Below are 16,497 nucleotides of genomic sequence, written 5' to 3'. Positions count from 1 at the left end.
AAGGATAAATTTCCTGGCATACAGTAAATTTTACTGGAAAATTCTTTGATTTGAAAGAAATTTTCTAGTGTGATGCAAGAGAGACCTTGAAAACACATAAAACATTTTTTCCAGGAAAAAAATCTCTAATCAATTAGTTCATGTAGTTCATTATTGGGCCTCCAAGTGCTATGGTCATTGTAACCTTTCCCTTTATCATGTTTTCCGATTAATTTCTGTATCAAGTTATCTTAATGAGATCAACACAAGCACCGTAGTGAACCATCCTTGACCAGTACAACTACTTCATCAATGAAATCATGTCTGAGTCACAAAAGGTGTATTTTAAAGTCATTTCCTAAGCATTTATAAAAGGCAACCATAGGTTTAATCATTAAAGTCTAATTATAGGGACATTCTCAGAACTATTTCTATTATACATTTTTATACAAATGCACCTTAGAGCAAGTGATTTTGAATATCTCACTTAAATTTGCATTTAATAGGAACCTGAACAGTTAGCTTTACGTATTTATTTATTCATATGCAGAAAAAGGGAAATTTTATATATCACACAAACACTATACATGTATCACACAAACACTATACATGTATTACACAAACACTATACATGTATTAAATAAACAAACAACCTTTAAGCAAGCAAATAGTCTAAGGAGAGTTTCAACACACTGTAGAGATAGGCCCTAAAATTTTCAATGATAGAATTACATTAAATAAAGTCTAGAAATTAATTTCCAAGTCCTTGAAATAACCAAAAATGATTTCACAAATGTGAAGTTTATGATAGTTTTGTTAATATCAATAACAGAAGTTTTAATTTTTAATTTAAAGTTGTGATCCGCAAAGAATGACAACTCTTGCCTTAGGCTAGTACTTATAAGTAGAGATCTATTAGTTTACTTCCCTTGCAATTACACAATTGAGTGGAAAAAGAAAACTGTTTAAGACACAATATCATACTTTTTTGCACAACAAAATCATTAAGGATTTATTAATTTGTGTTTGATTTACCCCTCAAGACATGGTTCCTATGATTCTGTCAACTTACATATGGTAAAAAATTAACTTTTAACAAGCCAATAATAAAACGAAGTACCAGTAGGTAAATAATAGTGCAGATAATACAGTTTTGCTTGTATCAAAATGTCACAATAGATCCACTTTTGTAATACAGAACACCTGGTAGGATTAGTAAAGGTGCAATTATATTGATCTCTATTTCCTATGCCTACACACTGGACACATGACTTGCTTATTAACAGGTGACACCCTGCAAAGTAGGAGGCATCAAATTACCAGGTAGTACATGACTAATTTATATTAACATGCAGCATTCCTGTTGTGAAATACTGCCAACACAGACCAGGGATGGGGGGATGGTTTGACTGTCTGAGAGTCCACAAATAATTCTGGAGTCCATGACTTACTCCTTAACATTTTTTGACAGCTGGGTTTTCATTTTCCTGGTTCTGCATCACATTTTTAAACATCATAACCTTAAGGGGAGTTTAGAACTTTAGACACTATATAAAGATATATAAGTGTATGGAATTTAATCCAGTAACATCTTTTTGCACATTTACTAGGTTTAATATTATACAAGATAATTAGATATAATTTGCTACAAATAAACTTTAGGTATAAAAAAACAGATTATTGAGAACATTTATGAAATAATTTTAAAGAGGAGTCATCAGCCAAGGGGTTCAAAGGTAAAAGATTACATTATTCTTAATCTCTTTGAAATTAGAAATACATAATTACCCATAAAAAAAACTTTATGTCACTTTTGCAAATTGTTATAATACATTAACAGGGAAACAGGTGCTCTATTAAGCCTTGATTCCCATAAATCCTTTCATCTATTTTCACTACCTAATCTACTGTCATTCATATACCCATCAATGGTCTAATCCCTTTGTGGAATTCCCCAGGTTTTACACACTGCTTTGAAATTCACATAACCCATAATCAACTTGGTGTAAGTGGAGTTCCTAGCATAACACCCAGGGAGTCGGCAAATTCCTCTACAATTCCAACAATTTTCCACACCTCATTTACCTAGCCTGCTAAATCTATCAGGGGCTTATATCACCTGCAATAAAAGGAGAATGCTGGTTATCTCACATACTGTCCTTTATAGCACAATCAGTGCAGGACCAGACAATCCATTAATTTAATTCTTAAATCCCTGTAGAGCCATGCATAACCTTACCAAATGTTTTCCATCACTTACAGTATTATTGATTGCATGTAAAGTGCATTACATGCCAATTTATTTGTAATTGATCATTAATTAAATCACTGCATCATCAAAGGATAAAACATTACAAATAATAAAAGGCGTTTTTATTACTGTTAGCAATTAGGACCTCCTGTACTGATTAACAATACTGCCAACTATGAATCTATTACCTCCCTTTATCAACATACAAATTAATTATCAATCTATGCTGGCTTCATTTACTTCCTTTGAAGACTTTTTGTTATATAACACCAATCCATGACTAAACCATCATCTTCAGAATCCATTCATTCTCTTCAAAAGCTAAGGAAGTAAACTCAATTTTTAATGAATTGTTTCCCTTTATGTAAGATTTTCTAATTCAAGGCCACCTAATGATCCGTTTGAATAGAAAGAGGGCATCCAGCTGTTAATAGCAGCACTCTTTACTAATCTTAATTTTATGACACTGAATAAAAGCAGTACCAACCTAAAAAGATTTTCTTTCATGACTGGGCCTTTTATTTTCCTACAAAGTGAAAAATGATTATTTTTGGAGAAAATACATAAAGGTCTAAATAACCTTGGAAATAATTAGGAGAAACCTGTTTGTTGCTGGGTTATCCATCATTCTGTCAGGTTAAATTCTAAAACAGATTCAATTTTGTTTTTCATGTTAAGTTCCTGGTCAATGTTGGTCAGCATGCCCTGCTGAGTTAAATGACCATGTTCAAAAGGAGAACAGCAAACCTCTGGAGAGCCAAGTTATTAACGCCAAAAACCACTAACAAAGCCAAAGAACCACAGACAAAGCCAAAGTTGTTATGTTAATCAGATAGAAGGTGGAAATTAGAAGTGTTTTTCCCAGATTATGTCCTAGGAGGGAATATAATTACTCTGACCACTTCTTCAAAAGAAATGTGAATAATGTTAATGTATAATTTTTGTCAGACCAGCACCAGTAGGTCATCCATGCCACCATTGATTCAGATAGTTGTTGTCATAGTTTGAAGGGTTTATTTCTATTTTACAACAGTGTTTCACTTAATTGTCAGTTAATCATTGGTGCAAGATTCAACTTCAGTATTAAGTTTGCAGGGTTAAATGTTTATTTTTCAACCAAGTGTACATTTCCTTACTTTTCCTTCACAACTACTCAGACAATTTCTCCAAAAGAAATTTGCAACACAAATTTTGAGAAAGTTTTGTCAAAGAAGCACATAGCTATGAAAAAAACTGGCAAGGCTGTATATATAATAATCCCTCTTACATGATTTCAGAAAAAAAATGTAGAAAATAAAGCACACTTGTAATTTATTTGCTCATGAAATCTTTTAATCTCACTTCCTGGCCCTCAAATGATAATAAACTACTTGAATTATTGATTTTAATTAAAACTCCTGATTATAAAGGGGCTGCCATTCCTTAAACGGAAATACTCTCAACTCTCGTCTGTTTACTCAGGATGTTTAGACATTTTCTTTTTTGAAAACTTAAATTGATAGTGTCAGTAAATTCAATAATGTCAGAAAAATAATGAAATATTATGTGCTTTTCATTTGAAATTATTGCATATAAAGACATTTTAAATGTTGTTCTATTTTTTTTAACAAGATTAAATTTTGTAATAATAAATAAATCCTTTGTAGAAGGTGCATGTGTTTTAGAGTTAGATAAAATAAATATTTATCTAATATGACACTGAGTATGATCATTATCCCAATTCACATGAAAAAAGCACATTTTCAATAAAGATATGCTTGGCCAGGTATGCTTGGTCTCACATTGTTAAACATTGCACAGAAAACAACTATTTCTCTCTTCCTTATAGTAGCCTATTGGCAGAGCACCCTTTTCAAGTGCAGGCTGTCATGGCTTCCAACCCTGGTGTGTCATACGGAAGATGTGCATTACGTTACTGACACTAAACCGGATCACCCACACATTCTCCCTGAATTATCTAACAAGTTTCTATAATAAATTATATTTCCTTTAAAAAGAATGGCTAGAATTGAATTACTTCCTTCATTTTTAAGCAAAACAGAACTTTCGGGCAGCATATTGCTTTCAGTTTCCATGGCAACATTTTGAACATCACCCCAACCAGGAACTTACATCAGCATTCTCTTGAAAAGATTTATATATTTCCTTGTAATTCTCAGGTTCCATGGCATGCAATTTCAGGATGTTAAATGACATTTACTAGACAGTTATATGAATGTGTTGTAAAGTTGGATTTTTACAACATAAGGTTACGTAACATACAGTTTTAGTATTGCATAATATAATCTAACAGTAATATTTTATCATAAATGTTTGTATTTTCATATAGTATGGTATTTAAGTTTTGAAAGCATAGACTTTAGCTAGTCTATAAAGGGCATTCAGCTAGTCTATTAAAGACTGCTGATTTACCTAGACAGATCATTCAGTTCAGTTTATTCATTTGACACTTTAGTAATGTCTAGATATATTTCATAGTCATCAGTACTTTCAGTTTATCTTTATTGTTACAAACTGCATTTAATATCATTACATATTTTCATTTTGTATTTCCATCAGCTATTTTTGGTAAGACCAGTTATGAAAGAACTTTGAGCTATTTTTAGATTATAGACAAAGAACTTACATAAACACTGTCAAGGTCATAGCTGATATGTAAGATAAATGTTGAATGGCTTATCAGAAAAATGCTGACCAATCAGAATGTACTTTACATCCTTCATGGTTGACTGCATTCGGGAAGAGTTTAACCTCAGTAGAATTTCAGAGCCATTTCTTTCACTTTGTAAGGAATTTTTGGACTGACAACATCTAAAAAACTCTCTTAGGGTTTAGTAATCAATAATTAATTAATTTTGTATTTATTTCTGGCTATTTATTTAACCTAAGAGTTTTACTAAATTCATTGTAACTTTTCTCTAAATTAGTAAGTAATTTTCTTTAATTAAGTAACTTAAATTCTATTGTTATAACAGCAATTGTTTTAGATTTTCATCTTTAAATACTTCAGTAAACATTACAATTAATTTACATTGCTGTTAATTTTGGACAGAGACATAAAAGTACAGAGTCACAAAATACATTTAGATACTTTAATAATACCATTTATTGAGATTATTATTTACTTTCTGACAGAACTTTAAGAACTTCATCTTTTCATTCAATAAGCTGATTTGTCATCTTTATCAGTATTTTTGGCATTTTTCTAACTTGTATATTTAGATCACTTTGTAAAATATTAGTTTAGAAAGTTAAGTAAAAATTTGGTTGGTTTTCAAATTTATTCAGCATTTGTGTTTTTATTTTCCCTTTCTAAGTAAAGGGTGGTGTCATCCTGACGTGTCAGTAATTCTGACGTAATAGTTTACTACTAGTAATCTGCTAACCACTGCTTCCAAGCAAACTATTAAACGAACTTATAGACAGGCTGTTTTACAAGACAGCGTTAAGTAAACAAAATTTGTATTCCCCACAACAATGGTGTCAGAATCGGGATAGTTTTGAAAATTGTTAATTTTCTCAACTTGGAAGCAGCTTATTTTTGAAACAGTAAATTTTTGTATTTTTGAAACAGTAGATTTTTCAAAATATTTTTGAAGGCAAATTCAGCAATTAAATACCTAAGTGAACTGCCACACTACAGTATTATCCAGTATTATCTTGTCCCTTCTATTCTTCCTTCCACTGTGCTAAGCAATTTGTTCAATTTCAACTGACAAGGATTGCCGTAAGGTTGAAGCTCGGTGCGAGTTTGATCAGAAAGCTTAGTTTCAGTTTATTAGTATATAAGATGGAACGGTAAATGCATTAACAACCTTCCGACTATACGGTGTGGAAGTCGGGTAAAACTGGGCGTTATATGATTTTATCGTTTTGTTATCATTTCAGTACAGCGGTATGAGCATATTTCTGGCTATACGTTGAGGAAGCTGGAGCACGCAAGTGTTATATATGACTTTTATGGCTGTACACCTCTTTTCTTTCTTCTGCCCTTGCCTATTGTTCTCTTTTAAATTATAAAGGCCAACTCCCTTTAGAGACCGTGACCCTCAAGCAGTACAAGCCAAGTACCCCAATATTACACTGAGATCTGCAGCAGACCCAGTTTCAGATCTATGAAGTGAAGTCCTTAGCCAACTAATAACTCATTCATTTCAGCGTCCATAAGTGCTTTACATTTTCAAGTATCCACAATTTACTTTTGGCTTTATTGTGTGGATGATTTCATTATTTTGTCCGAAAAGGCTACCCTCTCAAAATTTTCAACTTCAGAGCACTCCAGGCATTCTACAAAATTCACCTCAAAATTCTGTCCGTATATTGGCTTCCACCAAATAGAGAAAGACTATTTCTCTCAGTTATTGTCATACCAAGATATTGTCAGCTGTCAAGAAGCACAACACAGCCGTACGTTTCACCAATCATAACTACAGAAGATGGCACCAGAAACCAGCACTCTACCAGTCCTGCCACTCTACACCAACTACAAACTGAACCATCACATCACGTCTATATGTGATGACTTCTTATCTTCTGGCAACCAAATCAGAAGTCAAACTTAATTTCTTACGAAGACCAGGCAACAAACAAAACACCACTGCTGCAAGATGTTACAATAACTACAAACCGGAACAGACCTGTACTGGAAGCAGCTAGAAGAAACACCACCACCGAAGTAACAATACAACTCCAACCTACGCATGATCTATTACCCGCTCATCCATCTTCTACAAGCAGTCGGCCAGGTGAAAATACAAACCATCAGCCAACCTTTGAAGCTTTACACAGTCACAGAGGAAAGCTTCAAGCAGGCCAGCATATAACGCCTCAAACCACTGCTCTTGCCAACATCAATTTCAACTATCTTCAAGAAGGTCTACCACCACTACCACAATCGTATCCTGTTCCTGTAGTGGGACACAACCTACCAACCAGGCCCCACAACAAGACCAAACTGCAGTGCCTCGTCTGTCCTCCACTGCAAAACTACAACATTGTACCTTCCTTGGCAAACCAGAAACACCAGAGGACTGTAATACCAAAGCCATACTTCAAAGAAGAAACAAGAAACACCAAATCACCAAGAGGCAGTTATCCAGAAGACCACCCCTGTTCAGACCACAACCAACTTCACATATGGTCCATTCCAGGTTTTCTGCCGAAACACACTACCAAAGAAAACCACGAAGCAGTTGTAACTAACTATCGAAGTATCAACAAGAAGTCCTTGAAGAATAACCAGATGTTATACTGGTATACCATCAATGATGTCATTCCAAGATGTCCAGATAACCCAGAGAAGATGACGTCTACAATTTTGCGACCAACAACATATCGTTCGATCCAGATGATGAAAGATATTCCACTTGATTGCGGTAAAGACCATTGTTAAGTATTAGTGTTACTAAGTATTCGCGTAAGAAACATCACTTTCTTTCGGCTCAATTTATGATTTCGGTGATCTAAGATTTTAAGTATCATACATTTAAAATGTTACAACTCCATGCCATGCCATTTTAAAGTGTAAAATAATTTTGTGTAAATCATTGTATATCGTTTGATTTTCTGTTTGTTCATGTTAAGATTTTTGCTTTTACCTATTAATTGATGTTCACCATACATTTTTCATGCTAAGAATTCAGGCTGATATATTTCAGTAATTTTAACAATTTTTACATACGATAAGTAAAAAGTTTTACTTAAGAATGTCTTGTATATGTGAAAATGTTTATTAGCTGTCATATTAAGAGAAGTTTTTCAGAATGAGTCTCTGTAAGGCTTCCTTAGGGTTCTTAGCGATTTTTGGTTCGTTTACATAGAATCTAAGTTTCTATGGGCTTGATATCATTATATAGGTATAATAGGTATCAAATTTTTGTGTTTTCTATAGGATCTAATTTCTATAGGCGTCTGTTGGATGTTTATCACAGACATATTTTTGTTGCTATTGTAACCCTGGGATATAAGCGATCGTGTCATATTGGTGCGTATAGCCCCACTCGCGGCTAAGTCTAACGCACAGCATTTTTGTGAGTTTTCACAATGGTGTGAACTTTAATTTTGTTGATTAGTTGATATATATATTTACATACAGAGTATATTTCTTTATAGAACTGTTAATCAGACAATGAAAACATAAGAACATTCTCTTGCATATAATTTTACAGACTGACAATGAGTTTTGCTTTAATAATTTCAGTTAAACATGATGCATAGGTGAAAGATATAAATATCTTAGTCCGAACTTGTAAGTTTTAAGTATGTGCACTACTTAACGCTTCAGTTTTCATAGTTTTATTGTTATTGTTGTATTGTATTTTTAATGGAGATGTAACAGAGTAAAATGTTTTCGTTATTCGATAGAACAAAAGATTATCTAAAAACAATGCATTTGCATAGTATATAGTGATGTTTCCTTTCCTTTCTCCAAGTGCTATTCTGACGAACAAATGTTAAAGAGAAAAAGTGTATATATAAGTGAAAAAGTGTTTTGATCAGAATAGCACCGCGCAACATCTACAAGACTATTTAAGTTTACATATGCTATTGAGAGAAATAAATTTGTGCAGAGACATTAGGTACAATGAACATTTAAGGTGGTTGTACCTGCGCACACAAACAGGCATACTGAATATAAGTTAACAGTGGGCATGATATAACATTTAAGGTAGTTGTGTCCACACACACATATATATTCTCAAATAAACGCACATCTGAAGACATCAGTAATCCCGAAACTAATGCGACAAAATCTAGTGCAAAGACATTGGGCACAATGAACATTTAAGGTGATTGTGTCAGCACACTAGTATGATAAATCCCGAACGTGACATAAAATTACCCAAAACTAATGTGACAAAATCTAGTGCAAAGACATTGGGCGCAATGAACATTTAAGGTGATTGTGTCAGCACACTAGTACGATAAATCCCGAACGCGACATAAATTTACACAAAACTAATGAGTCAAAATCTAGTGTAAAGACATTGGGCGCAATGAACATTTAAGGTGATTGTGTCAGCACACTAGTACGATAAACCCCGAACATGACGTAAAAGAAGATGATGTGAAGAGACAAGAAGAAGAAAATAATTGTTATTTGTATTCTCACATTATATTAAACATGTACTTCTTTTCATATTCCAGGACATGACCATTACATCGATAACTCTTGAATACATATGACTCTCAAGATAGATTGTTTCATTCGGCAAAAATGTCATATTTTAGTACGATGCAACATTTAGATTTAGCATACTTTGATTTTTCACAAGCTTTCGTTTTTCAAATTTCAAGTTTCATCTTGAAAAAATTTATTACTTTTCTTAAAGTAATAAATTTTTTCTTTTCCCAAAACCAGTGTGTTGTTGTAAAGTTGGATTTTTACAACATAAGGTTACGTAACATACAGTTTTAGTATTGCATAATATAATCTAACAGTAATATTTTATCATAAATGTTTGTATTTTCATATAGTATGGTATTTAAGTTTTGAAAGCATAGACTTTAGCTAGTCTATAAAGGGCATTCAGCTAGTCTATTAAAGACTGCTGATATACCTAGACAGATCATTCAGTTCAGTTTATTCATTTGACACTTTAGTAATGTCTAGATATATTTCATAGTCATCAGTACTTTCAGTTTATCTTTATTGTTACAAACTGCATTTAATATCATTACATATTTTCATTTTGTATTTCCATCAGCTATTTTTGGTAAGACCAGTTATGAAAGAACTTTGAGCTATTTTTAGATTATAGACAAAGAACTTACATAAACACTGTCAAGGTCATAGCTGATATGTAAGATAAATGTTGAATGGCTTATCAGAAAAATGCTGACCAATCAGAATGTACTTTACATCCTTCATGGTTGACTGCATTCGGGAAGAGTTTACCTCAGTAGAATTTCAGAGCCATTTCTTTCACTTTGTAAGGAATTTTTGGACTGACAACATCTAAAAAACTCTCTTAGGGTTTAGTAATCAATAATTAATTAATTTTGTATTTATTTCTGGCTATTTATTTAACCTAAGAGTTTTACTAAATTCATTGTAACTTTTCTCTAAATTAGTAAGTAATTTTCTTTAATTAAGTAACTTAAATTCTATTGTTATAACAGCAATTGTTTTAGATTTTCATCTTTAAATACTTCAGTAAACATTTACAATTAATTTACATTGCTGTTAATTTTGGACAGAGACATAAAAGTACAGAGTCACAAAATACATTTAGATACTTTAATAATACCATTTATTGAGATTATTATTTACTTTCTGACAGAACTTTAAGAACTTCATCTTTTCATTCAATAAGCTGATTTGTCATCTTTATCAGTATTTTTGGCATTTTTCTAACTTGTATATTTAGATCACTTTGTAAAATATTAGTTTAGAAAGTTAAGTAAAAATTTGGTTGGTTTTCAAATTTATTCAGCATTTGTGTTTTTATTTTCCCTTTCTAAGTAAAGGGTGGTGTCATCCTGACGTGTCAGTAATTCTGACGTAATAGTTTACTACTAGTAATCTGCTAACCACTGCTTCCAAGCAAACTATTAAACGAACTTATAGACAGGCTGTTTTACAAGACAGCGTTAAGTAAACAAAATTTGTATTCCCCACAACAAATGGATATTATATCATACAACTCAAATATCTACTGAACTTCCTGGAAAATATTTATTTCAAAATTCATTAAAAGTAAAATATTTATTTAAAAATTCATTAGAATTTATGAAAATTAGACACCAATTATTAATAGGTTATTGGATTTGTATTGAGAAATATGCACGAGTTCTGAAGCGGAAATATTCTGCAACTTTAGGAGCGCAATATTATTTCGCGAAAGAACGAGTTCATATTTCGCGATGCAAATCTAATAATCTTTTTATTACATACACATACTACACTAGTTTTATAATTATTCTATAAATGATATAAACTTGTTCTTTAGCCTGAGTCAAGTTAAAAATATCATCGTTAAAGAACTTTTAAACGTGATAACATGCATGAAACTGACGTCACAAATGACCATTTATGATATCATGCACCAGATATGAAATCTGAATGTCAATATGGAAAAATATTGACATTTCAGGTTCTATCGTAACTTAATTGAGTATGTAATAATTATCCAATATGATGCACCCAAAAACAGTAAAACCTATAATAACATGGATGAAAGACTAAAATATTCCATTAAGGTAGTGGTCCCGTAACGACAATCCGCAACCTCCTTGTGATCCCATATCCTCCTATGCTATTTATGCATCTTTTGCCATTACTTAATTTTTTTTTTTTTTTTATAAAAACTGTATAATGCGGAAATCACTTATAGAGAATATGCAATCAAAAGGAAAATGTATATTGTCATTACTGAACAAATTAATCTAAAGTATGTGTAGCACATAAATAAGAGGTAGTGCATTTTCATAAGACATCTGAAAAATCACAACTGTATAGAAAATGTTAATAATGTAAATAACATAATGCATTTTCAGACAATAGCAGTTTTGGGCTAAATAAAAGTCATTTCAACATATAGTCTGTCAAACAGCATACTGTTAAAGAGTCTATACTTATCAGTATACTATACATCTTTCATTATATATAAAATGACAAACAATAAAACTGTTCATTACCATTCACATAGAATTTCTTTTCATCAATACACTAACTAGGATAGATCTAAGAGATCCCAATCTATGATAAACTAGTGATTAAAGTGACCCCCATGTCCACATCAAGAAAGCTAACTGTATATTAATTACCAGGAACTAATTAGGTAACTGTTAATTAACAAATCTGGGGCTAATAAAGCACCTGTTTGGAATTTCCCAATTGATTCCCTCAGGAAAGAAAATTCAAATTTGATTACTGATGAGGTCATCTATTACACCATGGTTCAATTAATAAATACTACATCTCTTTCTTGTTAGAATGCAAGAGTTATGGCCCCATGCTGTTTTACAAGGCTGCAATGTCTTTGATCTGGCCCAATAAATAAATTGCCATTGTCATGTTTTCCCAGTGTGAACTGCCTGTGTCTTGTCTAGTAAGTACCAAAAATGCAAAAATTGAATATAATGATCAATTTCATCATTTTGTGTTTCTCCAAAGTGCACAGGTCATCACTGCTTCATCAAAAAATCATCATCACACTTTTATCACTTTGTTTCTATAGAATGATCATCATATGGCAACTTTTCAGCTTTTAATATGGTGGAGTTAGACCCCCACTGCACCTCTATGAATATGGTAGAGACTAGATCCCCAGTGCTCCTCTGTGAATATGGTGGAGGTAGACCCCCAGTGCTCCTCTGTAAATATGGTGGAGTTTAAAACCCCCAATGCTCCTCTGTGAATATGGTGGAGTTAGACCCCCAGTGCTCCTCTGTGAATATGGTGGAGTTAGACCCCCAGTGCTCCTCTGTGAATATGGTGGAGTTAGACCCCCAGTGCTCCTCTGTGAATATGGTAGTGTTAGGCCCCCAGTGCTCCTCTGTGAATATGGTGGAGTTAGACCCCCAGTGCTCCTCTGTGAATATGGTAGACCCCCAGTGCTCCTCTGTGAATATGGTAGTGTTAGGCCCCTAGTGCTCCTCTGTGAATATGGTAGTGTTAGGCCCCTAGTGCTCCTCTGTGAATATGGTGGAGTTAGACCCCCAGTGCTCCTCTGTGAATATGGTAGTGTTAGGCCCCCAGTGCTCCTCTGTGAATATGGTAGTGTTAGGCCCCTAGTGCTCCTCTGTGAATATGGTGGAGTTAGACCCCCAGTGCTCCTCTGTGAATATGGTAGTGTGAGGCCCCCAGTGCTCCTCTGTGAATATGGTGGAGTTAGACCCCCAGTGCTCCTCTGTGAATATGGTAGTGTTAGACCCCCAGTGCTCCTCTGTGAATATGGTGGAGTTAGACCCCCAGTGCTCCTCTGTGAATATGGTAGTGTTAGGCCCCTAGTGCTCCTCTGTGAATATGGTGGAGTTAGACCCCCAGTGCTCCTCTGTGAATATGGTAGTGTTAGACCCCCAGTGCTCCTCTGTGAATATGGTAGTGTGAGGCCCCCAGTGCTCCTCTGTGAATATGGTGGAGCTAGACCCCCAGTGCTCCTCTGTGAATATGGTGGAGTTAGACCCCCAGTGCTCCTCTGTGAATATGGTAGTGTGAGGCCCCCAGTGCTCCTCTGTGAATATGGTGGAGTTAGACCCCCAGTGCTCCTCTGTGAATATGGTCCCAGATAGCAGACATGCGTTGGCCCAACGTTGGGCCAACGGCAGACTCTTCGTTGGCCCAACGAAGATTTCCGACGTTGGCCCAACGCCATTTGACTAATTGGCGCAACCTTGGCCCAACGGTTGGTACACCGTTGGCCCAACGACTGGTATCCTACACTCATCGTTGGCCCTCCATTGGGCCAACAACTGATATCCTACACTCATCGTTGGCCCTCCATTGGGCCAACAACTGATATCCTACACTCATCGTTGGCCCTCCATTGGGCCAACAGCATTTTTTCGTCTATCACGGTTGGTCCAACGTTGGGCCAACTCTGTTTCTTTGTTGGCCAAAGATGGATGCCAACGCTATCCCAACGATTACGAAATTGAAAAAAGACTAAAACTAGCATTGTTTAATACATGTTTTATTTTCAAATAGTTGTGATTTTGTTAACATTTAACAAAAAGAAATCTAACATTTATTTAAAGTTTGTTTGCAATTTTCCTGAAGAAATATAACAGAATATTTCAACACTACAACATGTAAAATATTGTTTCCAGTCTTTTATAAATCTAAATATTTTTTCTTATTGCAGTCACTAATTAAATCCTACTAAAGTGAATTACTGTCTGTATATTAACTCATTATACATCCAAGTTCTGTTTGTTTGTTTTCTTTTCTCACTGAAGTTGCAGCTTTTTATATTTTTATTTTTTCCTGTGCACCACAGTGCTAGGCACTCCATTATTACTCCCTTGAACAGCACCCTGTAAAAAACAAAAATCATAATGTTGATTAAACTATCTAGTCAAATTGATAACAATAACTAATGTATGAAATTAATTTTTGTCTGTATTTAACCGAGAAAAATATGTTAGAATTAACAAGAAAATGAGTTATGTTATTTACAGAATTTAATACTCAACACAAATACCATCCGCCAGCTTTAGATATTAGTATTTAACATATGTTCAAGTCATATGGATATAACATGCATACAGGACATAAAAAGAAATTCTGTATAAGATTCTATAACTTTATCAAAAAATATTTTAAAAAAAACTTCTACTTACAGTTTATAGCTGGAAGACCGGGGTTTTTGTTAAACCTAGACCTATCACATGTATAATAGTTTCCTTTACTTCACATGTCTAAAAAGCTAGAAACCTGGCCTAGAGAGTAAAATTAACCACATTTTCTGGGATTTCTTACATAACTCGGGTTAACGAGAGTTCATGCTGTGGAATATTCAACAGATTTATTGTAAACATTTTATGATTGTATAAAATTAGATATTTGTTATAGAGTTAGTAAGGGGTTTTTTCAATACTTTTTTCACAATTTTTTCATGGTAGTAGATTTGAAATAGTTCAAAATATCATTACGGCTGCAGATAAGTTTTTAGTTTAATTAGCCCAAATTTAACTGATTATAAATTGGTGCAGAAAAGTGTTTAATAATTAATTAAATATTGCATGTTACAGCTACACAACCTGTGTATACCTGTGGGGGCTTGTGATAAAACAGTGACCTGTAAAATATACAATTATTGTATTATTACTTCTAATGGACCAACGTTGGCCCAACGTTGGGCCGGCATGTTCTAATCTCTGGCCTGGCCTGGCCCGGCCTGGCCTGGCCTGGCCTGGCCCGATGAGCTCTATTTTCGACTGGGCCGGGCCAGGCCAGGCCAGGCCAGATTTTATTATACATAGAGAAATGAATGGCATAAAATCTAAATATACAATTACAATAGCAGGCAGTATTAACCTGCATTGTTTACTTGCTGCATGTCAACCAGTCCCCTGGAGAATCATTACTTAGCCGTCATTCATCTTATTTGAAATACAGATTTGCACTGTAGAAAATGGTGTAACTAAATGATAACTACCCATTTTTTCTGTAATCAAATTATTTAAAGTCAACTTTAATACTTGGTTTTAAAACTAATGGCTAATTTCATTGATAAGTTTACCTGCTGTAATATAACTGAATATTTACATGCACTGAGAACACATCTCTTTGGGAATTGTAATTACAGGTTGTGTCCCTACTATCCTTAGCTGACCTTTTAACTGTTCAGTTGAACTTTTAATGTGTTTGGTTTAGTAAAGCTGATGTTCAATTCATGGAAGAGTAATGAAAATAATATTCGTTAATTGTGGGACCTCTAACTCATTGTCAGGGTGTTGGCATTTTAGATTATTGATATTTTTCTTGCACAAAAAAAATAATGGTGCATTGTGTTTATGTTATTTCTAAGTGATATATTTCATGCTAAAAGATGCTCTTGAGCCTGTTTCACAAGACTTTGTATGATTTTTTTTCCACATAATTAGATCAATATAAAAACAATCTTACAAAAATATTCAGTATGTGTATAACCTAAACTACAAAATTTATATATCGCTTCCCCGTACCATACTATCCCAGGTTCTAGAACGGAGTTAGCATTATTTTAGAAATTGAAAGTTGTTGTCCGTTAGTATTGACAGGTGCCACTCTTTATTTTACATCATATTTGTAACCTGAAAATATCTAAATTGACCAAAATAACATGCAAAGTTTACCAATGGCACAGTGGCGTAGTGATAAGTTCTCCGACTTTCACACATGTTACCGTGGGTTCGATTTCAATTCAGATTGTTTTCATTAAATCAATATAATGTCATGTTATTGATACTGGTTTTATTCTTACAACATTTTATGGTAATAACTTGTATGTATAAGAATGTCAAATACTTGTGTATTTCTTTCAATAAATGAACAACAAATCACGATAAGTGATAATTTTCCTGCATTCTAAGTTTACAGAGGAAATTAAAAAAATGATAATGAAAATGGTCAAACAGGTGTTTCGAACTTACAGTCCCGAGACTGGTAGCTAAACGTTTTGTCAGCACAGCTTTATCTGCATGTACGACCTGGCAGTAAAGAAATGTTTATATTTTATTTGGTTTTCAATATTTATATTTTTGTTTATGTTTGGGCACAACTTTTTTTTTACGGAAGCATACAAAATATATTCTTGAGTGCTAGTTCAATAATTTCGGAC

The 16,497-nt window shown here is 33.7% G+C and overlaps 1 long non-coding RNA gene across 2 annotated transcripts in view; it reads right to left on the bottom strand.

The window, feature by feature from the left end:
- Positions 1-13,581: 13,581 nt before the first annotated feature.
- The window catches only part of LOC123545296 (uncharacterized), a 57,573-nt gene continuing 54,657 nt past the window's right edge, over positions 13,582-16,497 (bottom strand). The window contains exons 5-6 of one of the 2 annotated variants that reach the window (XR_008366749.1): positions 16,310-16,366; positions 13,582-14,209 (exon numbers count right to left, since the gene is read on the bottom strand). This is a non-coding gene — a long non-coding RNA (uncharacterized LOC123545296). The remainder of the gene's footprint in view (positions 14,210-16,309; positions 16,367-16,497) is intronic. The other variant, XR_006685307.2, reaches the window with a different exon arrangement.

The sequence above is a fragment of the Mercenaria mercenaria genome, chromosome 1, assembly GCF_021730395.1.
Source record: "Mercenaria mercenaria strain notata chromosome 1, MADL_Memer_1, whole genome shotgun sequence".
In the NCBI taxonomy this organism is placed as follows: domain Eukaryota; kingdom Metazoa; phylum Mollusca; class Bivalvia; order Venerida; family Veneridae; genus Mercenaria; species Mercenaria mercenaria.
Note: the sequence above shows the minus strand (reverse complement) of the source record. Positions and strands in the feature narration are given on the sequence as shown.